The 26,165-nt window shown below is 32.1% G+C and overlaps 1 protein-coding gene across 2 annotated transcripts in view; it reads left to right on the top strand.

The window, feature by feature from the left end:
- The first annotated feature begins 3,274 nt into the window (after positions 1 to 3,274).
- The window catches only part of LOC142972775 (very long chain fatty acid elongase 7-like), a 92,433-nt gene continuing 69,542 nt past the window's right edge, over positions 3,275 to 26,165 (top strand). Inside the window, exon 1 of one of the 2 annotated variants that reach the window (XM_076114054.1) lies at positions 3,275 to 3,366. The gene's annotated coding sequence lies outside the window, so the exon portion shown is untranslated. Of the gene's footprint in view, positions 3,367 to 25,606; positions 25,748 to 26,165 lie in introns of those variants that run through there. The other variant, XM_076114057.1, reaches the window with a different exon arrangement.

The following is a 26,165-nucleotide window of genomic DNA, read 5'->3' on the forward strand; positions in this document are numbered from 1 at the left end:
TTTCCTAATTCGCTTAGGTACTAATACTTATTCAGAGATGGTGACGTCGGAGTTTGGACTTTGACTTTTCCTAAAACTATTTCTTCATTAGCAATTTCAAATGAGTTTTTGCTTCTCGTAAAGGGGGGAATTTATTGCCGTATATGAGGTGTAATAAATTTAATTTCTAATTATATAAAATTTCTGCAGATCTAGGTGATTTTATGATCGAGTGATCAGTAGCTCAATTCTCTATTACTATCGACTACCAACAATCGACCTGACATAGGGAAATTTTGTATGAAAATCAGATCAGCGCCTCTGACGGGTGTCGTAGGAAACATTTTGGCAATACATTCTAAATGTCAAAAATTCGATAGCTAGCCGGTTGTCGGTAGTGGATAGTGGTAGAGAATCGAGGTACTGTTTGCCTAACTTTGTACTACATGCCAAGGCTACGTACAATTTGACAGCAACGGGTTGATGATGAATATATGACGTGTTCAACAAAAATGAGTCTACACATCATCTGTTTTGCAACAACAATTTCATAACTACAATAAATCCTTTTATAGAATTCCAAAAAAGTAAGTTACCGTGACGATACGTTCATTTGGATGTATCTCGCACAAAAAGCATAGTAGTGCATGGGGCAAGTGTAGCAAATTGCTAACAGCATTTTAGCAATGCAGAGATATCACAATTGCATTGGACAGTTGCAACATGGGTGCCATGACTTGCGATGTTTCCTTGCAAAATAATGTGCTGTTTATTTAGAATTTTGATGATCGTATAAACTTATACGCAGATGCTTGTAAACTAACCGTCCGACTTACTCTAGTGGCTAATAAACTGAAAGCATACATGGTCTTATTTTGTAGTTTTGAGACCCAAACATCGTACTTTCTGTTATTATAGTTAATTTAGCTTTTTTCACTATGGAAAAAAGCACCCTTTTTCTAAAACAGAGTGGAGTTAGGTCATAGTTCAACAGATCAGCATGTCGTAAAGGATAAAAATACGATACATCAGAAACTGGTTAATGGTTCAAGATATTTCAAATAAGGTGCTCTTGCAACGTTTTCATTGAGAAAGGAAGGAAAATTCCGTTTAAAATTCAAACGGAGTTGATGAACTCATAACCAGTTGCACTACTGGTCGGTAAAGGAAAGACAAGCTGTGTGGCCCAACGATAGCTATGAGAACAATCTTTTTAATTTGAGCCAATCTTCGCTTCACAGAAGTCGGTCAAAGTTGTTATTTAAAACAACAGTCGGTAATGAAACACAATAACCTTTAAAGAATTTAAAAAATCTTAAAATTACAAATAAAAAAGCAACTTAACCTTTTTGAAAATTCCAAGCATTTGGCATCTGGTTTCAAATAACGTTGTATACAAACACAGTAATAAAATAAATGGGTCGAAAAAATCTTCCAGCGCAAATATTATAAATAACTCCGTTAAAAATAAACAACATACAAACTGGTATAATAAATAATACTAATACGAGTTTTATAATGTAAGCTCACTTGTTGAAATAAATTGTATAATACTAAGACGTTTGTGCAGATCAACAATAATCGAAGAGTCAGCGTTCTACAGGTAATTGATTGAAGATTAGAACCGTAGCAGGTACTAATGTTTCTCCTTTCTTTTACAAAAAAACACAAAGAAATGCTATATTTTTCGCAATGTGTACTTAGGGCAGTCCATCAAAATAAAACAGAATTGTTGGAAAATAAAAAACAAAGGTATAAGAAGAAATATTCGCAGATGTTTTTGTTGCAAATTGTATTTACTGATTCAAATCGATAGAAAAGCATAGACATTGCTGGTGAATCTTATAATTTTTTAGCGAATCTTATAATTAATTCTGTTATTCGTGATTCATATGAGTTATAATTTACCCACGGTTAAGATAACATGCTTACATTCCTATCGCTGTTTTCATCAAGATAGTTTCGCGTGACGATGTTTTCAAACGACAATTTGTTTGTCAGTTAGTAGTGTAGATCATACCTTCTGCCATTTACTACACGCCTTGCGGTTCGATCCTCGGTCGCAGCTATTATTTTAAGTACTCTAAGCTTTTTTCGGATCATACCAATAAACTGTGTCAGTGTTTTTATGGGGTCAATTGTGTGCCCTATACAAAAGTGAGTAGACACATTTTCCTAACCCGATTTAACCAACACACGACCGATTAAAGGTTAGTCACAGGAATTTCGTGCTTTCTTGCATAAAGCATCATTAAACTCAGGTATTTTCAATCAAACCTAGGACAGTAAAGCACTCCGTGCTTTTCTTTCTTAGAACTCAAAGAACCAAAGCGGTTACCTATCTGTGGCGTGTGAGTGGCAAAGGTTGCTGAACTTTATTTATTATTATTTTTAAACTTTTTTTGCCGGCCATTAATCCATAATATATACTGATTGTAGTCTTACAAATGCTTCAGCATTAGCACATTACGATCATTGACATTAATATTACTCTTCTAGTTTAGTGTTTCTCATAAGGTGGGCTTCATTATAGGTGAATGAAAGGCACTTATTACCATCGTAAAGGTATTGTATTGTATTCAAGGTATTATATTAAAATCTTTTAATGAGTAGTATGTGAGGTCTGAACACATTATTGTTATGCTTATTATAATAACTTAAAAGTCAATTTAAGTTTGTTATTAGTGGAAAATCTGTGGGAATCTGGTTTTACCGGAAAATATAGGGAAAGGTTTATAGCATAATAATATTTATGATTTTTATTGATGGCTGTCATTTTAAGTTGAACTGTAGATGCGAATTCCGCTACTGTGGTTTCATGGGTGCCGAATCATGTGCATTCACGTACTCATTTTCTTTTGCAGCTATTATATTCTACAGTTCTTCAAAACTATGTATTATGTTTGGATAAATAAACTACTAATAAATCTATCTTTACCACGCAAAGCCTTCAAAATTAGATATACAGTTCAAGGACACACAATTGATGCACTTTTATACTAAAATCAACCAACAAAGTCCTAATTCAGTTAATACTCCCTATTCCCAAACAGATTTTTTTTTCAGCACGCATTCTTTTACATCCTTATAAATTAATCTTTACCATACAAGGCTTTTAAAATTCAGTCACTTATTGTTCAAGGACATACACATATTTTGATGTAAGTCCTAATATTCGGAGTAGTCCTGAACTCAGTTAATTAGTTACTCCCTTTTTCCTTAACTGAAATTGTACAAACAAGCATTCTATTACAATCCCTTTCAAATAAGTTAAGACATAGTCAGGGTTGTGAAACACGTCCGCCGTTAGCTCGGCAAGTCTCAGTAGTGTTTGAGCCGCGGTAACATTTGTGCAACTCCTGCGCACGCGACCTTCGGACGACCTTGGTGAGTGGCGCAACTGAACTTGACCTTGGGGTTATTTTTTTTATTTTGATTAGAAATTATGAAAGCGTTGTGATATGTATTTTTTTTGTGGGTGGCGGGTATATTTTATTTAATATTTTTTATTAGATTTATTACTTATATTTTAATATGTTTTTTAATAGACGTCATCGGTCTTCTTCATTACGTCATGATGATGATTTTATCGTATTTTTTTATTTTGTTTTTAAAAGTTTCGCTCCAATTAGGAATGGTAATGCTATACCTATATTTACAGTCTACGTAAATATATAATCGCGCTTGTTTTTCCTTTGAAGGGTAGAAAGAGAGGTCTTCTAAGGGTTCAGATATTTAAGAGGTCATAAGTTCTATTATGTTGTTACGTTTAAAGTTAATTTGTACGGGCAACAGGAGACTTTCTGCCTATCGCCTATTAACAGGCAAGTCCTATTCATTAGCCTATTACTAGGTAGTCCTAGTAATAGGCGAATTAATAGGCGATAGGCAGAAAGTCGGTTCTGCAGTTTCTCTCTCTCGGTAACTACTTCGCTGCAGCGTGAGCGTGACTTACCAGTCACGTTAAGGCTAGACCGGTCCAGTCAAGACTTACAGTGACTTGAGCAGACTTACAGCTCGTTGAACTAAACGTTGAATAACATCTTTTTAATACTGTAGTATAAATTTGTCTTTGGTGGGCAACTAGTCCATAGTACCGGCTTTATGTTAATGATCTTGCACGTCGTCGCCTTGTTTGAAGACTAGGCTTAGTCAACTGAAAGCATTGTTTGAAACATTTGCTCAGAGCAGCTTAGTGTTTTCGGAGCAAATAGCTAAAGAAAATTGTTAACTTAATTTGGTTTCTTTGAAAACATAGCTCTGTCGTTTATTCGCCTATGATTTTTTTAATAGGTAGGTCAACCTATTTTCAGTTATTTAAAGGTCAAAAAAGGTCTATGACGCTTAACGACTGTTTAATGATTTAAAACTGCCAGTACTTCCCAACTAGCACACAAGCTGCTTATACAGTCGTTATACAGCCTGATAGTTGCATAAGAGTCGTTCAAATGCTGTACAATTCTCTATAAGTTGTATACTAGCTATTTAAAAAACCCTTTAACAGCTAGGCGGGACAGTAGCCGTTTAGTAGGAAACTAATGACTTATAGTGATATATGAGCATGTAATTGCATCGCTAGACAGCCTAGGGAAGTATAACTGAGTTAATGGAATCTTCTATAACATTGTTAACTGTATAAGGGGACTTTAGGAGGTAAAGGAGTTTAAACGGAGTTAAACGTTGCGCTTATAGCGCTCAAGAGCGTAAATAAGCTTTTTGTAATGCCTTAGGTTCTATAACAGATTTTTTTAGGGCTAATGTATTACTCATCTATAAAAGAGTTGCGTAGGTGTTTAATAGCGCCTTGAGCGTTATATCAGATATTTATATGGCTTCTGTACGGCAAATAGATGTATAAGGTATCATTCGAAACATTTTTACAGCCATGGGGATTACAGAATTATGTTAAGCACCTAAAGCGCTATAACCGAGTAATATACCTTTATACTAAAGCTTAAAATTATTATCATAATATATTTACATAGGTGCAGTGGTGGTTCAGTCTGTCAACTGTTGGTAAAGAAAAAATAAAATAAAATAAAATAAAATAAAATAAAATAAAATAAAATAAAATAAAATAAAATAAAATAAAATAAAATAAAATAAAATAAAATAAAATAAAATAAAATAAAATAAAATAAAATAAAATAAAATAAAATAAAATAAAATAAAATAAAATAAAATAAAATAAAATAAAATAAAATAAAATAAAATAAAATAAAATAAAATAAAATAAAATAAAATAAAATAAAATAAAATAAAATAAAATAAAATAAAATAAAATAAAATAAAATAAAATAAAATAAAATAAAATAAAATAAAATAAAATAAAATAAAATAAAATAAAATAAAATAAAATAAAATAAAATAAAATAAAATAAAATAAAATAAAATAAAATAAAATAAAATAAAATAAAATAAAATAAAATAAAATAAAATAAAATAAAATAAAATAAAATAAAATAAAATAAAATAAAATAAAATAAAATAAAATAAAATAAAATAAAATAAAATAAAATAAAATAAAATAAAATAAAAATAAAAAAGATTTTCAAACTATTTTAATATTCAACGACTGACCCCTAAAAGTACGAGTAAAATGCTGGTGTGCGACCAAAACAGTTATATTGAAGCACTCCTATGCCACAACTGCAAAACCTTGAGGTCTACAACAGCAAACACTAGAGCCTTTGTACAGCTTAAGGCGCTAGAGCAGATGTAACCAACTCTGAGAGGTGCTTGATCGAGACGCCATTATAGCATTTGGTAAACATATTTTTTGAGGTTATTACGATCTTTTGAAGATCATATAAATCTATAGCCTGGTAACGTTAACATAATTAAAATCATTTTTTATTACCTATAACCCTAATTAAATTATCTGTAACCCTCAAAGTCTTATTTATGTTCAAAATACAATTTCCAAATCCACATATCTATATAATTTTTGCACTTAAAACTGAATATTTTGAGGGCGCATGAAAATATTGACGATAATATACATATATATTGACAGCAAACTTGAACTCGCACTTTCATATCACGTACACAAAGAAATAAAAGCGATAGACTACTTGTTATTTTAATAATCCAATCCGTAAAAATAAAATGTCTCCTCATTTGTCACTGATGATTCATTTTAAAAAAATATATTTAGTTTACACCATAATAAACCGACTATATTACTAATTTAGAGCGTTAGCATTTATAACCGTTACACAGTAGCGCTAAAATAAGGTAAAGGTGGTATAATCGCGCTGCAAGAGCTTTTTCGAACGCTCGTGGCGCTAACCACCTCTGTACAACAGCTGGTAAGCGCCACGAAGCTGCGAAAAAGCTCTTGTAGCGCGATTATACCACCTTCATCGTATTTTAGCGCTCCTGTATTACTACTATACTACGTACTATTATAATTACTATTTACGACCACTGTAGATCCAATGTCGAGCTATAAGCTGGACAGTATGGGCCTATTTGACGCTACAAGAGATCTGTAGCCGCTTATAGAACCACTGTACTTCTTAGTAAGGAGCCTAAGGCGTTATAAAAATCCTTTAACCGGCCATTGTGCAGCTTGTTATAGCGCTTGTGTGCTAGTTGGGTTACCTTTAACGTGCCCTCCGAAACACAGAGACTCACATCAAATACTGTCATTCCTCCCATCTATGAATTGTCTTCACTGGGAGTTGCTTAACCCACCGATCGTTTTACTACCGATGAGCTCAACTGGCATTGAGCGCAACGAAATAAATAAATCAATAATTAATAATTTTAGTTGTTCAATTCTTAATAGAGTTTGAATTACTATTTATGTTTATTCTAGACTCTAATTTATTTGACAGTAATGAATGCATAACTCATTCATTCATCATTCAATTCTTTAATAGTTTGAGTGCAGTTTCGTTGCACTTATTAAGTCGTCATCTTGCCACATGCCAATGCACAAGTACCGAGGTCGATTTCCCTTGCTGTATGAAGAAGATAGTAATTCAAATAAAATCTAATCGACAAAGTGTATCGGACTTGTTTGAAATCAAAATCAATTCATTTTTCATTTAGCTCAAACGTTAACACTTAAAACAGTCGTTACAGCAACTGAATCTACTACTAGCTCTAGAAGAGAGAAGAGTCTTGTGAGAAAATCTATCAAGAAAGTAACGGCCATTCAATTTTGATACCCGAATCGCAGTGTAAACTGAATAAAACTAGTTAAGTTCTGTGACATATAAGTTGCTTCTAAACTGGTTAATTATAAAATAAAATAAAGTATAATCGGGTTTTTATATTGGAAAATTCTCTAAGCAAAGGACATAAGAAAGGTAAACAAGAGGAGACTCATCGTTGTCGGAAAATCCTTGTCTCCACAATTTACGTAAAATGTCATTCTTGACATCATGATCAGCACCAAGGCACGGAAGGAAATCTTTGCGACCTACGATCTAACTTATCCGGACTTATTTTCGTACTCCGGAAAATAATCTGAGCGATTCGAATTCGAGACCTCTACATAGCAGGCATAACTCACTACCACTGCCCATAGAAGCATGTGTTACAAGCAGTTAAATTTGGCCATAACCTAATGTTCTAGCTACCTAACTAATGCTTGTTTTACTACTTAATAATATTAAGCGGCTCATAAAGTTAGTAACATTTTATTCGTTCAGCCTTGACCTCCGTCACATAATATTATTATGACATGTCTTCGCGTGCATGGGAATCATTTTCGTGTTAAGAACATTCTAGAAACACATCTTTGAAATTGAATTTTGATATATTTTTAGATCTTGGTTTTGTTTATTAAATGTAATATCTAATGGCATGGAAGTTTTTCGATACTTATCGAATCAAGAAATCTAAGGTTATCATTACATTTTTATAGTTCACTAGGTTTTTTGTAGCTTTTTGGTAAGGTATACTAAAGAGACGGTTCTTTGAAATACCCCATGGTGTGGTGTAATTCCATACGGGGAAAGCGGCGGGCGGAAAGCTAGTTTTTTTTTATTAGAAGAAATTTCTAAAAAACTACTCAAAATTATTCGTCTACGTGGGAAGCCCTGTCAAATAGGCTGTCTCTATTACTATCCAAGGTTGTCTGCATTTTGACTATTTATTATGGATCAAAAATATGAATTATTAAAAATTCAAAATGTAAATAAATGCATTTGAATACATAAAGCCTAAATAGACGAAAAATCTGCATAAAATAACTGACATTTAAAAGACTCTTTTGAGGTGCATAACCGCTAGCAAGGATTTTGTATTTATAACTAAAATAAATCTCCCTCATATTAGTTTTTATATTTTAAACTAGCTTCTGCCCACAAAACTGTCCGGATGGAATGAGTTTGGTATTTTCTATTTATAAATCAACTGAAAATCTTTAAACACAAACATAAATTAGCATAATTTTGGAGCGACTTAGGACTTGTTTCCGAAACATAATAATAATATACAATACGAAGATCTGGGGGCACGGAAGTGCCCCCGCAAGTCGAGCAAAAAAAAGCGGCACGGCCGTAACATCCTTTTCTCGAAGCAATTCGGGCTATTTTTGACACCCCTATAATTTCGTTGTGGATAAGACAAGAAGCCTGGATTTTCAGCAACTAATCAGTCATTGTATAAACACGGTATATTTAAAATTTCAGTCAATTTGAACCAGTAGTTTAAGAATGACAACTTGTTAAAATTTTGAATTTTGTCACTCACTGATTCACTGACTCACTGACTCACTGACTCACCGATCATCAAAAGTCTAAGGTACTTCTAGCAGACTTAGGAGCTTAAAATTTAGAATACAAATAGGGTTTAGTGTCTTAATCACGGGAAAAATTTAATATTATCTAATTTCGGTCCAGTTTTCTAAATACACCAACTGCAACAATAACTTTGTAATCCCATATAAATGTATAAGATTACAAGGTTACATTTGCAGTTAATGAATTATTATTACTGTAGAAAATAAAATAAATAGGTGTAAATAGGTACCTACTATATGAGGCATAACGGGAGGGGGTAAAGGGTTGGTAAGGGTGTTTAGCCCATGAAACTGAACAACATTACCATAAGAAAATATGTTGAATTATGAAAAAAAAACGTATTTCCATACAAATTGGACTTATGTTCGCTCTACAAAAAGAAGTGAGATGCCATCAAAAACATTCTGTAAAAACCTCAAGTCTCGCCGTAAAAAGTTGTGAGATCTATATAATACCAAGTCGATTAATCTATTTAGTCTCTACTTAAAGGACCTTCTGTCTTAAGTTATTACGTATGTTATTATCATGCCAATTAAAAAAAATACCTTTAAAACAAATAGATCGACTTGGTCATCGCAAGAAAACACAAATTCGCCATTATTAACATTTCAGGAGCATTAACTTCTTGTCGTGCTGTGTAGTGTGATACATACTAATAATCAAATCATGCGATGTCCAGGTCGGTCTATTTGTTTTAGAGGTATTTTTTTTAAATTGGCATGATAATAACATACGTAATAACTTAAGACAGAAGGTCCTTTAAGTAGAGACTAAATAGATTAATCGACTTGGTATTATATAGATCTCACAACTTTTTACGGCGAGACTTGAGGTTTTTACAGAATGTTTTTGATGGCATTCTTTCTTCTAGCACAAACATTAACAAAAAAAATATATTTATATAACATCTTGCACTAAAAACCTTTTATAAAGTCTATTTAATTCTTATAGGGCTTTAAAGCCCATGACATATAGCCTTATCTTGAAACAAAAGCCTCTATCTCTTAACTTCATAGCCCTCGCAAAATGTTCGTACATTTCAAACGCGGCTATCAAACATATCTCTCGGACATACGAGTAATAACGACCGTACATAGCGATGAGTTTGCAATAGCGCATACATTAACAAGTTGCGAATTCAATGTTTCAAGCGAATTTTGTTTTAGATGTACGTATTTTTGATTTAATGGCAATAGACTCGACCCCTATTACATGGGACTAACATTATAAATATCGGATGTATGTGTCATCTCTACTTACATCTTCGGGTATATCGGCGTGATATCATGAATTATGTAATTATATACGTAATTACTATGATTCTCCTTGAGATTAATATTACTATGGACTGATCGAACGATAACAAAAGAGCGAGAGGAAGGGTTGTTTTGCCCAGGCTTGTCCAACAGTGGGCTGGATAGCAATAACAGTAATATCTAAAGGTCTACAAGCCATTTATTTTGACAAAATGTCGGAAGGCGAGACGTTACCAGGCTTTTCATTTAAATTCAACAGTAGTTAGAAAAATGCATTTTTCCGATCTGAATTGCACTTAAGATTTTTATCAGTACTGGTTAACAATATTGCTCAGGCCAAAGATACATTTCAAAATTTACTTGTAAAAGTAACTATCGTAAAACCTTTCTACCGAAACTAAAATATTTCTCAAAGTATTCCATCACAATGCTCCTTAAACATCAAGTTTCAAAATCTCTGCAATATGAACAATTTCAGTTGCAATAAGTTTGCATCAAATAGTTTCGGGTGACAGTTACCTGTCGTTTGTACTTAATGACTGTAAAAAATGTAAATAAGGCAATCTCTGATGCAAACTGAGATTGGACTATAGTTAGCTTGTAGCTCTCAGAGCCACTTATGCTTCGGTTTTTTTGTCATGTGAAACAGATGTTATAAGCCTGGTCCAATACTCTTTAGCGACGATAGTTCTGGTCGGAAGTAATAGAGGGCGATTTTTATCCCAAGTGTATTTGGTTAGTTTCATTTTTCCAGAATTTAGACTTTTTTGACACTCAATTTTTCTGGGACCACAATATTTGACGATATGCATAAAATAAATGTTTTAGATAGTAATCTATTTAAAAAAAATAACGTCTAAATCTATATATGTATAACGAAGAGAACAATCTAATAGAACTAGATGAAGCTATCAATTTTGAATAATAATATGTTTGATCTTACTTTACTTTACTTACTTTTTGATACTTACTTAGAGATAGTGAAACCGGTTTTTATAATGACAGTTAACTCTTTATTTAGCAACAGTTCAATGACATTTTCGTAATTACGCCCGTTAATTGTTATTGAGGAGATTACCAATTCAATACTAATAGATGATTGTATGTACGTGTGATAATAATATATAATTTATGAAGTATATGCTATTATTAAAAGATAGTATATTATATTAGTCTTTTGCTTATGTAGGGTCGTTGTGTGCACAGCAGGATTCATAACAGGAGCTATGTTGTTTAAGACGATTTTTCCTGTATAATATTCTTTAATCAGAGAAATTAATTATGAAAAAACACTAACATAAAATAAAAGTTATATAAGACTAAATTCATGCCGAAAACTCTTTTGTAAAAATTGCACAGAAAATCTTTTATATCACTCATATGCAACTTTAGGAAACACCGGCTTTTAAAAGAACGCTTTGCCCAACACTTTTCAGTACAATATCATTTGCAAACAAAAGCGCCTTTTACAGAATTCACATAGAAATCGAGAGTCTAAGATAAAAATCACTAAGCGAGTTCTATGTCGCAAATAATTGCCACTTTTCACGGTCGCATTTCGTTAGTAACGTGATGTAACCGGGTTTCAGTAAAGTTTGTCGTCTTAGTGCTAACGCGGACTTGCTAGTTGTGGTTCATGAGTGTTAATTCTTAAGGGCGTGTTTGTACATTTGTGTGGAAACGGATAGATGTAAGTGCATTTTTGTGTTTAATAGATAAGATATATTCTCGTCAAATAAGGCTTTCGGAAAATCAGTAAAATCTGTCAGAATCAAAATAAAGTTTTCTAAAGATGGAAGCCCCCAAATAGTTTAATTTCTAGGCGGCTAGTTCTTAAATATGATATAGTGGTACGCAAGCGATTGTAGTGTTAAAACCTTTTTTTTATTATAGCAAAATTAAACTTTTTATTTACTTATACGGAAAATTTACTTATAGCTCCTACTACTATGCTAAAAAGTAAAGAGCTTTGGTCAAATTGGTAGTGGAAAAAGTGGAAAAAGAACGAGGAGCCCCTGGCTTGCAGGTAATATGTGTGGATTACTGGACCACCACCGCGAAAAGTCAAATGTTTTTTTAGACTAAACAAATGTTGCGACTTTATACTTTGTAAACAAGCGGACGTTCGTGACGTCACTCGCATGTCATTTTCCGGCTATTACAGATCTCTTGGAATTTTAAAAGAATCTTTTTTGCATCTTCACTTAATTTGAGGAAAACATAGGGTTCACAGTTCATGTCTAAATATGTTCCGTGTATTTAGACTGTACAAAGTCTTATCAGTCAGTAAAATAGATGAGTCAGGGTTTTGATTTCCGCAACTTTACGAAGTACAGAAGATTTGTTTAAAGCAAATTATGAAGATAATTATTTACAGCCAGATTTATAACAAGCATTGGAAAACACATTTATCATTTTTTTCTATAGAAATCTAAGGTCTTTCAACTATATCTATTTTTTTTTTGTAGGAATAAAACCCAGGCCTTCTTGTAATTTTGGCTATAGCTACCAAACCACATGTATTTTTGAGCGTTAAATACTTAAGTAGAATAAAATTACTTTTACTCGTAATTCAAGTGTACTTTATTTACTGCACTACACTATACCAATTCCTGTTACTGGGTGCTTTGATTTACTCGCACTAGCAGAACTCAGTGCACATTGTAATCATTTTTTTACGATACTTACTCCGGCTATAGAGGTAATGTACAGCTTAATTAGTGCCGTAACCGTGAAAGTGTAACAGACAAACAGACTGACATTAAAAATATTAATACGCATTTAGTCTCTTCTAAAGATCATCATAGTAAATAAACGTATGACTCACGACCCTCCATACAGAAACAGTTAGCTGCAACATTACGCAAGGCGCCGTGACACTCGGTACGAACCGTTCTGTTCTAAACACCTCGTTTGTGGTCACATAATTAAAGGCTTGGTTTCGTTTTGTAAACCTTTGTGGTGGAATAACCTTTGGTGGTAAATAGAAGTGGTACTAAGGAACTATGTTAAGTTACTAAAATTGGATAAAATTACGCTTATACTCACGTTTTTAGTAAAACGGGGAAAATATGCTTAGAGACATACATACGTATACATACCTACATATCCTCACGCCAATTATACCCAAGGGTATAGGCAAAAGTTAAAAAGTTTATCCCATGTAATTAGGGGGCGACTATATTGCAATAAACCGGGCACGGTACCAAATCTATACTTTAATATTATAAAGCTGAAGAGTTTGTTTGTTTGTTTGTTTGTTTGTTTGTTTGAACGCGCTAATCTCAGGAACTACCGGTCCGATTTGAAAAATTCTTTCAGTGATAGATAGTCCATTTATCGAGGAAGGTTATAGGATATATATCATCACGCTACTACCAATAGGAACACAGTACAAGTGAAAAATGTTACAAAAGCGGGGAAAATTTAGACCCATTCTCTCTTATGTGACGCAAGCGAAGTTGTGCGGGTCAGCTAGTCATAAAATAATCAGATCCGGGATCTCGTGACCAGAAGTGGACTTTATAGGAATCATCATAATATTATGTAATGGAAATTCTTTGGATCTTGCCCACTTAGTTGAAGCTATTGCTTGCAAACCTTGCAAAAAGTCTTTGTGAACAACAATCACAGAAGCACCTCGAATACAGTTCTCCAAAAAGTTTGAAACAAATAACATACATGACAAAATTCTCGCGTATTTATAAACCAAACCCCTTAAAACCGGCTTTAGGTTTCAAGCAAAATTCCATTAAATTCCTTCCACAAATAAAACAAGAACGTCACAATAACAAGCTTCCTAAACATCTGGAATGTTCCATGAGTTAGTCCGTCGCAGGCTAAGTTCCGAATACTGATGCAATATCGGCATTGAGAAGAGAGCGGAAACATAAAGAATAAGCAACTTTTATCTTCAGTTACTCGCCTGTATTTTAGATGAAAAATGTTAATGAGTTTACAACAATACTCAATTTGACCAGATTACACAAAATATCGAGAGAGACAAAATTTGATAAAAATGCTAAACAAAATATTGCATACTTTAGATAACGCATAGTTTTTTAGGCTTTGTTACGGCCATTGATACAAACTTTTTTTACAAAATATATTGAGGATTACAATCACATAAATCATAAACTAATATTCATATACCAAAAAATAATCACACGTTTAAAAATTAAATATGATAAAAATTGCAACTTTGAAAGTTATTACTTCTGAAATCAACAAAGCTATATTATGCATTTTTTATTTATGATCATTTAATGAAGTATTATAAAGCGAGATGATTAATAATAAGACGCAGATCAGCCTAATTCAATCAAAATAAATCCTTGAGATCGACTATATCCTTTGCGAAATTATAAGGTTAATTAAGTGCATATTGACATGCATCTATAGGTGCGGTAATATGTAAAATGCCTAGAAACGGTGATTTGGTAGTAAGATCAAGACAATAATACGAATATTTCTTTTTTAACATTAAAGTGATACTTGTTATAGAAAATATTATGTAGCTTTGTTAATCGAAAATTAACATACTCTTTATAAACTGGTGAATTGTTAAAAAGATTGTTTTTTCCAAAACATTTTTGGAAGACACGAAATTAAGCTGGCATACTAACTTTCTCAATTTTCAAGAAAAACTAAAGAAAAAAATTCTACGCGATACAAAAGCAGGTAAAAAAATTCAATATCATAATTTAATCTTATGAATTCTTAATTATTCCTAAATCATTTTTTATAAACCTTTTCATTGGTTTGTAAAAAACTTGTGCTCTTTTCTTAAAAGACATCACTGTCTATACAACTGTCACATCAACATTCAGCCTTACTAAACTAATTTACTAACTCCGTGACCTTGACGGCACAGAAACTGAGTGTTATTTTAGAAAGGACAATATTCTCTTGTTGTCATAGTACGTCAGTCAATGAACTCCATTTCATAAGAGAGGGTTTTTTTATTTACTGAAAGAGGCAGTAGTTAGAATTGCTGAATAAATTCGGATTTTCAGTGACCTTTGTACGTTTAAGCGTTAGTTAAATTAAAAGAATTTATTTCTCTTCTTCTGATTGTGTAACTGTAGAAAAATATGATAATCTAAACTTATTTTAATATTATAAATGCGTTGTCTATTACGCCTTCACAGTTAAATCTTGAAATTGATTTTGACGGAAGTTAAAATAAAGACAGTTCAATACAGGAATCAAACATACGGTCCTTTTTTAAACAAATAACATAAAAAATTCTTCTTCTTATATAATCCAAATTATACACCCAGACATAAGATTAAAAGCTAATTTTTGTTCACCAAATTATCCTTATATTCTATGGCAGACTTGACTTGTCCTGTGCATACAATAAGTGATGAAAGTTGATTATATTTAAGGCAAAAACTATTACGAAAATAACAGCTACCTGAATAAAGCGATCAATCTTCTAAAATCTATAACCGAAATCAATTTTAGTCGACAAGTTAGAAATATCTAGATGTTCAGATTTTTTACAGGTGTCCAAACTAGTTTTAAATTAACTACTAGGTACATAATATTTCAGAATTTATGACGGCAAAAAGTCATTTTACGCAGAAGTCAAGTCTAGTATTAAATAAAAATATTTATAGGTTTTATAATTACTATTCTAATAAACAACTTTATTACTGGTTGAGTCTTTGTAGCGTGCGGCGTATTTTATCTATTATATTTTTTTTATCTATAATGCATCTTTAGTCACTGTGTCTGCAACGCACGATCGCGAAATATTCTCAATAATTCCTGATTTTGTATGTTAATCTCTCGTTTTTATTCTATAAAATAAAGATACCCGCATATAATACGGCCGATGTGTAAACGCCCTAATTAATAAATTCTTAGAAAAATTTGAACAGAAAATTCTAGTATTTTTTTAAGACATCTCTACAAACTTGTAGCATCATCAATCATGATTGTGTTGATTAGCCAACGATTCTTTGAATCCTTCATTCGAAATTATACTCTACTAGCTAAACCCGGCACACGTTGTTTTGCCATAAAAAATTAAACAAAAGTGCCACTTAGAGGCATGAAAAAAAGATGTTGGCCGATTCTCAGTCCTACTCAATATGCTCACAAAGTTTCATGAGAATCGGTCAAGCCGTTTCGGAGGAGTACGGTAACGAAAACTGTAACGCAAGAATTTCATATATTAGATTAGCTTTTCCCGTGCCCTTTTTTCTGTGACCTGAGAAATTATTTTTATACAAACTTTTGTGACATTATTTTATCTCCTTGAGTTAGAATTTATCAAAACCCTTTGCCTATGCGGATGCCTACGTGATAACATCTACCTGCATGCCAAATTTCAGCTCGATCCCTCCAGTGGTTTGGACTGTGCGTTGATAGATCACTATGCCAGTCAGTTACCTTTGAGTTATATATATTTAGATAGATACTCAATCTAATAAACACATCTTACAAAACTCTAAAAGCCAATAAACCATTGACTTATGCCCAATAAATGCAAGTTATTCGCATTCGCAACTGCGTAGGCTGTCCGAGCATCTAAGAACTGGTCCGCACTAACAGATATCCGGTCTAATGTCCGAGCGTGTCGCAATGTGTCGCAACTACACTTGTCACAGATCTGTCGAAGGTTAGGAATATTTGTGGTTATTTCGACATTTATTGTGTGAAAGTGGTACTCTTTATAGGCTCCTTTAGATTTTGGCATGCTTTTAATAAAATCGCTTGAATTACTGAATCAGCTTTACTGTGTAAGCATATCATTATTGACAATTTCATATTATTTTTTGTTTTCGAGAATATCTCCCTTAGGGTATTGGTAAAAGTCAGTGTAATTTATCGACTAATTTGTCTTTCGAAAAATCTTAAATTGTTATTTTTTTTCAGGAAAAGTGAAATATTTCATTAACAATTTTTGGATTTTTCAATAATTCAAAATTTTGCTCAAGTCATTCCACAATGGAAAAGCTTAAGTTACTACTTGGCAAGGGTCATTATACAATTACAAACTTAAATTACCCCTGCCTCCTATAATATAGATACAAGAAGACCTACCTCACAAACCTATAATTTTAATACAAATCCTTACTCAGAAACCTATACCGAACAGTCAGCCACAAAGGTCGACAGACGGCCATAATAACCTATTAGTAGCATTACATGTTAGGTTTAAAGTTCAAATCACTTCATGAGTGAATTGCGTACGTATCATTACAAGTCGATTTCTTAACAGTTCGTTCATCTTGCTGATACTCGTCTATCAGTACCAGTATCATGACACGATGGACTTTGTAATTGGATAAAGAATAGCTTTTTTAGTTAGAGTTGTAGTAATTTCCTAGCAGTTTGAATTCTGGCATAATTTTAAAAAATGGCAATATATTATTGTAAGCTAACTTTATGTTACTTTGCCGTCCCTGACTGAGTAAGGTTTCAGTATAGAATTAAAAGTCACTTTTTATTTCTTTTGCAAATTCGCATATTTATAATGCTTATTTTTTTGGTTCTTGGTTATTTTATTATTTTCGGACATTTGGTAGACATGTCGAAACCAAAACGTAGAGGCCTTTTAAAACGGATTAAATATTTCGAAAATGTATGTTACTATTACAATATTTAGTTTTTTAGGGTACCAATAAATGTGATGTAAAAACCTTGAAATTTCGACTGATCTTCCTGCAGTAATAAAAACTAGGTATTACCAAAGCTTAATTCATAAGCTTCACACTATAATGTTAATTAACAAGTCTCTTACGAGATGTCATCATAAAATTTCGCAAGAGGGGTCTGAGTGACCCGCAATATTTGGTCTGTGGGACCTTGGAGGAAGGGCGGGGTCAATGTTGTCGTTGCGCAGTTTGTCATTTCGCGTTAAACCAATGTTTGATGATCATATTGTATTTTAATAGGTACTAGTTTCGTTGTTTGCTGAATGACGTTGCAGTTTTCAAAGTTAAAACTCCAATTGGGTGTTAGGAAGGATTTCTGCTTGATTTTTGTGCTATAAAGGTTTAGCTTTTCGTTAGCATATTTATTTTGGTATTATGCTGATCATGAGGTGTTGAGTTCCCGGTTTAGGCAAAATACTATTAGTCTTTACTTATTTATATTAGAATATATTTCAAAAGTAGGCCGGAGTTTGGGAAAGTGTCTGGTAAACAGCAATAGACTCGTCCCCTACTACATGGTACCCGCTAACAATGTTATGGGTAAAACTTGGTAGTAACTATGTTACATACACATGTTATATATGTTACATACACCTTCGACTATAAAAGGCGTGATATTATGTACGAAAAATTTAAATAAAAAAATTTTTTTTTGACATCACAATATAAATTCATCATCACAAAATCATTCATCATCGTATGAACGATGAAACACACAATAAATAATCATAATGAACAATCTTGACAAGCTGCATGTGCGTTAAGATTAGTTAAATTTTAATGAAGCAATTTACACTTCGATTGTGTGTTAGATCTCACGTTTTAATTAAGACCGACATTATTGAAAGACAATGGAGCGTATTTTGTTGATTCAATAGTTTTTCTTTAAAAAAAATGTGTCGGATTTCGTAATGGTAACGAATTATTGGTAGAGGTTGCAATTTAAATAGGGTGTGGTATTTTTACGTGTTAGTGTGAATGTAAATATATTTTTTATTATTTTAAAAGCAATTTGCAAAAAGAGTATTAAGTAGCCTCTAAGAAGAATGCATAAATCAAAAATATAATAAAATTTCCTAGAAATCCTGTGATTAAAGTCAAATGATTTGTTGATTGAAAATCTTTGGTTGCCAATTCCCTTTCGTAAAATTGGCAAAAACAGTTAAAAAATATTTGAAAATTTCAAATACTTCGTACAAAGATCATATTTTGAACCTGAATTAATTTAACATAGCAGTATTTTTTGTTTGAACTAACGTATCACTATAAATTTTGAACCCATTCAAAATCAAATCAGGTATCATGTAGTTGCCAATTAAGTTGTTTTGTGCATGTTTACGGAAACACACGTGCATTGACATCGTTATAATTCAGAATAACTTAGTATCTTTATAAATCATCTTATCTTATAACTACACGGCATTTCCTCACAACTACACAACAAAGTAAATGGCATTGTTATTTCCTTAGATGTTATAAAAGTAATTAAGATTACTGTTGTTATGTCATCTGATTACACAGAATGTGATAAACCTTGGAAGAAATATAGATCAGGCAGATAAGAGCTAAATACTGATTTAAGTTACTATTCTATAACACAAGACGAAGTCATCATACTTATTCCTGTAACATTCCCAACAGTGGGATATTTTTATACTATAGGAATGACGACAATTTTGAAAAAAAAAATATGTTCTCATTTTACAATCTACTAGACGGAAAAATATTAAAGATTAGTCGTCATCCTTATTCAAAGAATCAAAACTATTGTTTAACTCAAAAATAATAATTTAATTATAATCATCTTGGATTAGACTTTGATGATGTTCAATAATATAAAGATATCTATTCAACTTAAAAAATTATGTTTTTTTGTGACGCAAGTCTTAGCAAAAGTACAGTTTAAAAGAAGCCAGATAAATAATAGTGTTCGTTTTATGAGCCAAAAATAACAAATATTCAATAACTGTAGAAAATGTAATGTACTTTTTTACTGATTCATACCAACTACCACAAGTGTTTCCATAACTCAAAACATTAAGAAATATTCAAGTACTTCAAACAAACAACAGTACCATAGTTCGGAAAATGTCAAAACGTTTAAATCATCTTCAAACACGAAGCCCAGTAGTCTCGTTAGCCGTAAAATTACAATTTTCAACGCTGTTTCTAAATTACTTTATGTAATTGAATTGTATGGTAATTATTATTTGGTCATCGGGAAATGAACTTTAATTGGTTCTTGCCTTTGACCGTTTAATTTGACCTAGTAGGTGACGATGTCAAATTTATGATTTGATTTAGACAATTTATTGGCTATGCTCACAAAACTTGCGGATATTTTTAAAATTACTACACCGAATATAATATACTCACTAGCTTTGAAATGTCATGTATTTTTAAAAAATATAATAATATGGGACTCTGATTATTGTTGGGACTCGGCTAATTCTATTTCTTTTTTACGCAGTACGGGCTGGTTAGATACTAATCTATTCCAACATAGCGCAGATGAAGATATTGTGTTTGTAAACGAGAATTATTTTCATAAAAAAAATCAGTAATTTGAACAAAGAGACAATCCCCTTATTTCATAAAATTTTACGCAAAATGTGTTTTACCTTTTCACGTGAATGCGCCTTCCCAATGTTTGTCATGTTTGAAGTCAGTTCTTTAAGCTTCTAATTCTAATCAATATTATGACTCGTGAGAACATAACGACTTGTCATTATGGAAATGCTCTGATTAGTATACAACTTTTTATTACAATTTCGAAAGTATACATAATATATAAATTTATCTTTATAAATACGTCAACGCAGTTTACCTTGATATACTAAACTAGGCCTAGATTTTAATGCGTTTTATTATCATTACGTGTTAATTTAGTATTCTTTATTTTTCCATTTATGTCCTAGAGTTTTGTTACGAAAGATTTTTTATCTCTACTCTGTCAAGGCCTTTGTGAATATGTATGTTCTTGAATGAAAGATGAAATTAATATTGTATGTCTAAAGTAAAATAATAAATGTTTGATTGTGTGAAGCAAGACTTCGACGACTTTTCGAGGATGTATTAGAGATAATTATGACTTGCTTTGATAATGAAGGAAAATATCGAAACGAAATCTAAGAGATCTTTAAAATACTTCTGAACAGACAGCAAAGTCCATAGACTGGTCATTTCCAGCGTGGTGTACTCAAATTACTCAAAGTCAGACCTTTTTCGTATTTCATTTCGAAATTGTTTTTTTGTTATTTCTATAGTCTATACTGGTTTCATAGTCCAAAAGGCTAACGCATCTCCCATCTTTCATTGCATTCCACTGCTACTATTCCACTTTTTCATTCAGCTCTCAATTCATCTACCAGTAGTAAAACAAGGGGTTAAAGTTACATTATAATGTGTTCCCCATCATCCTTACATTGTAGTACATAATATTAATTACATGTCAGCATTCTCGGTACATCTGGTCAGTTGTGGGTCAAGGTTTCACGCGAGCATAATTTGAGGTGTACGTCCGTCCGCAAGTTGCGTCACGGTGACATACCAAGAGATGTTTGAACAAATTGTTTGAATATACAAATCTCAGTTTTACAGTTCTATAGTTTTGTAAGAAAAAGTAAGGTTGTCAAGTAACTTTGAGAAGAATACTTACTATGACTTCCATCGCTACCTTTAATTTCATAATAACTAAGGATCTGTATAATCAGTACTCATTAGTAGAATTTTTTTTTAGTTTTAATGAGAAGACGACCTGTCAAGTTTGTGACATATAGGTTTTCTCCCTATCACATAGGGCAAACATTGTTGTTAGCAAAATGTGGGTATATTTACATGTGAGGCTAATACACAATCATGTAAATATACCATACATAATTATATGCATGCCTAAGCATGCATTTAATTATTTAGACACTTCGATAGTGACAATTTTTCTAACAAGATGGTGGTTTTATTATTATTATCGTATGGTTAGTGGTCAACCTAGTGTCAAAGTTGTTCAAGCCGCCCGAAGGCCTTTGACATGGCTTAACGACTGTTACCGTAGTAGATAACAACCGGGACCGACTTTTAACGTGCCCTCCGAAGCACGGAGACGCCCAGTTCAAATACCACTATGCGGTCACCCATCTATATAAGATGGTGGTGCGAAGAGGCGATTAAGGGCTTAAACAAGAGGCCCGAGGTCTTTGACCTCTGCTTACATTGGAATACCATGAGTCTGTTTACGTGTTGTTTACCAAGTGGAAATTATAGGTCTGAATAGATTGTATTATATTTTTTATCAACTTGTTATTCGTTATTTAACAAGCGTTGCTCATCGCAATTCTTTGTAATTCTAAAACCTTCATACTTTTGGTAAAATCCTATGACATAATCTTTTATTGAGAAGTTATTAGCATCGATTTAATACTTTTTTCTTTACTTCAATAAAAAAGATTTCTGTTTATTACGCTTAACACGGAACTAACAACGATTAAAGTGTTACTAAATAAAAAATATCTTTAGTCTTGAGCTGTCTTGGTAACGTGCTAATTTTGTAGCACGTAGATTTAAAAATAAATTTTATTGGTGATTCAAGAAATAGCTTCAATACTGATTATTTATGGCACCTATAAAATACCGTTACCATTAAATTATGGTTTGTTAACAATTACTTCGATACTGGGTTGCCCACGACAAATAGGAAGGTGATAATTTTCACAATCTGTCAGAAAGGACTCAGTAGTGAATAATAACAGCAGACTTACTCAAATGATGTTACCTGTTGGCCACCACAAGTGTATTTTTGTTACTTACATACTAGAAATAGAGCTGTGTTCTGCACAGTAAATATACATTTTAGAGTAAAAATTTGCCTCTTGTTTTCAACTTTATGCGACAAAAAGTATCCGTCACACGTTAAACAAAAATACAAGTTATTTCCATCCACGAGTATGATAACTATTTAAAAGCTAGTTATAGGTATTTTTGCTATAATTACTACGAAAAAAACATTCGTTATAATTATCTATTTAAATCCATTGTTAATTAATTACCTCGTTCATGTTAAGGCAGATCAGTTTTGTTTAATGACGTAAAATGGAGTTATTTTTAACTTGAACGAGATTATTTAAATAAGTTATAATTTGAATATATTATATTTAACTGGTTTCTTTTGTTTTGGTTATTAAAAGGGCTCTTTGACTGTACATTTATGACGTATGTACACCGCTAATTAATAGAAAATCTTGTCTCACCACAATTGTTAAAAATATTTTATAAAATAACCTGACAGGTTATGCCTGGAATTCAACACCACGAAGTGTGGTTTGAGGACATAGCCCTCAAGAACTGTTTTTTGAACTCTCAGGCACCTAAAGATCAGAAATGTGTTTGTAAAGTAAGTTTTGAACCCTACACAACGACCATTTGCTATGAACTAATGCGCATACCACTCGGCTATACCATCAGCTAATTATACGTCAAAATATTAAATAATATTATTCAAATAAGGTAACATTGGTTCATTGAAATCGTTGGCGTAGAACTGCAATGATATGAAATTTCTCAAACGAAGTTATGTTTCATATTTTAATTAAGTACTTGTATATAACCAGGAAAGTTAAACGTTATGAAAATGTTAATTTTATAATCGTAATTTGTAAAATTATTTCAGTAACTTTGAATTGCAAATCTGGGTTGTATTTTAAAGATGCATAGATTATATGCATTTTAAATGTTTCCTAGTCGAACAATTGCATTAAATTTTAGCACTATTAAATGATTATTACGATAATTGTTACCGAATTTCAATCTTAAATAGACTGCAAGAGAAACTGTTACGAAATTTTAAACCGAAAAATGATTGTATTTAGTAAAATATTTGTATAAATTGCATAAATCTAGGTTGTATACTTGCATGTATAAAAATGCATATTATATGCATTTCATTATATATGCTTCCTCGTCTTGCAAATGCATCTATTTTGAGTTTTGAGATTATAAAATACACATAATTAGATGTTAGATAATTTAGTAAATTGAATCGTAATATTAGTTTTATTGCATTTAATGAATTTAGAAAGACTTATAGAATATAAATAAATGTTTTTAATCTGGCTTGATTAAAAACATTTATCAAACCTCTATAATGTCTTTTTAAAACCCTTATGAAAAATAAAATAACTTCAAGGGTCAATAAACCGTTTAGGTCTTTACGCAAACCTTGAAACTCTCGAATAGCATGATTTATCTCACGGATTATTTTTTGGGACGGGGAAATCTTCAACAGAACTAAGAAGGAAAACTGATGCATCAAAAGTTTTGTAATATCTTTTGTAGAAACAAAATACATTTTGTTTTTTTGCAATTCTAATTAACGAACTTTTTGATGCATTTATTATGTAGTTCTGGTAACTGGTAGAGTCAAACTGTTCATACGTTTTAGTCCAATAAACATAGAATTGGGTAGTTGACTGGGTTTTACGAAAATACATTATGCCATCAAAAACATTCTGTAAAAACCTCAAGTCTCGCCGTAAAAAGTTGTGAGATCTATATAATACCAAGTCGATTAATCTATTTAGTCTCTACTTAAAGGACCTTCTGTCTTAAGTTATTACGTATGTTATTATCATGCCAATTTAAAAAAAATACCTTTAAAACAAATAGACCGACCTGGCCATCGCATGAGATGATTATTAGTATGTATCACACAACACAGCACGACGAGAAGTTAATGCTCCTGAAATGTTCATGGCGAATTTGTGTTTTCTTGCGATGACCAAGTCGATCTATTTGTTTTAAAGGTATTTTTTTTTAAATTGGCATGATAATAACATACGTAATAACTTAAGACAGAAGGTCCTTTAAGTAGAGACTAAATAGATTAATCGACTTGGTATTATATAGATCTCACAACTTTTTACGGCGAGACTTGAGGTTTTTACAGAATGTTTTTGATGGCATCTCACTTCTTTTTGTAGAGCGAACATAAGTCCGATTTGTATGGAAAGACGTTTTTTTTTTCATAATTCAACATATTTTCCTATGGGAATGTTGTTCAGTTTCATGGAATAAACACCCTTATCCACCCTATACCCCCTCCCCCGTTATGTCTCATATAGTAGGTACCTATTTACACCTATTTATTTTATTTTCTACAGTAATAATCATTCATTAACTGCAAATGTAACCTTGTAATCTTATACATTTATATAGGATTACAAAGTTATTGTTGCAGTTGGTGTATTTAGAAAACTGGACTGAAAGTACAAAATATTACATTTTTCCAATGATTAAGACACTAAACCCTATTTGTATTCAAAATTTTAAGCTTCTAAGTCTGCTAGAAGTACCTTAGACTTTTGATGATCGGTGAGTCAGTGAGTCAGTGAATCAGTGAGTGACAAAATTCAAAATTTTAACAAGTTGTAATTCTTAAACTACTGGTTCAAATTGACTGAAATTTTAAATATACCGTGTTTATACAATGACTGATTAATTGCTGAAAATCCAGGCTTCTTGTTTTATCCACAACGAAATTATAGGGGTGTCAAAAATAGGCCGAATTGCTTCGAGAAAAGGATGTTACGGCCGTGCCGCTTTTTTTTTGCTCGACTTGCGGGGGCACTTCCGTGCCCCCAGAAACTTGTACTGTTAAAGGTTCGTCCAAAATGCTCACGCTGTGCAATTTTTTCGTAAATAATATCTTAAAATTGTTATTATTGCAGACTGAAACATTTTATTAGGCACCCATTTAGTACGAACAGAAATAAGACACTATGACGTCGCTGTGTCATAGTTCTCTGAAATGTGTTTTTGACGTCTCATAATGAGTAGCTGATTTGACTGGTAGTCAAATAAAATACCAACCGGAAAATGTGTGTTAAAATCTCTAGGAAAACTGCTTTACGCTATAAAATGTCAACATATACATTTATAAGGCTACCAAAACCAGGACTAGCGCACGACGGAATAACGATGTTGAAACTGCAACCGCTGTTGCAATAACCTTTCAAGATATATCCAAGTAAAGTGAATAGGCGTTAGGGAGCTAGATCCGAATGCCCGCGGACCGTGACGAGCGCTTCCGAACGTGAGTACAAGTGTCCTTGAAATACTTTTTAATTTCGAAATAAATATAAAATTGTCGTGGTGTGATTTTTTTAGGTGAGTGTACTTTTTGGTTCTGGTTTTGAATTTGGAATGTCATTTTGTATTGTTTTGTTTGAATTACAGTTGCTTAGTTAAATAAGTGTCAAATTGTTGCGATTTTTTTCGGTATTTTATTATTATATTATCCAATTCAATTATAACTAAGTTGAGCATAGTTATACGGATTAAATTCGATTTTATTATTATTCTAGGGTATTTCTTTACCCCTTCGCTTCGGTAATTAATAATAATTTACGTATAATCGTGTATAATAATAATATCAAATTACTTTACCATGTAAGTGTACATCATAATAATGGCTTGTTTTTCTTCCTTAACTGAAAAAAGTGCTTGTTAAA

This window comes from Anticarsia gemmatalis, chromosome 5 (genome assembly GCF_050436995.1).
Source record: "Anticarsia gemmatalis isolate Benzon Research Colony breed Stoneville strain chromosome 5, ilAntGemm2 primary, whole genome shotgun sequence".
NCBI classification, from domain to species: Eukaryota; Metazoa; Arthropoda; class Insecta; order Lepidoptera; family Erebidae; genus Anticarsia; species Anticarsia gemmatalis.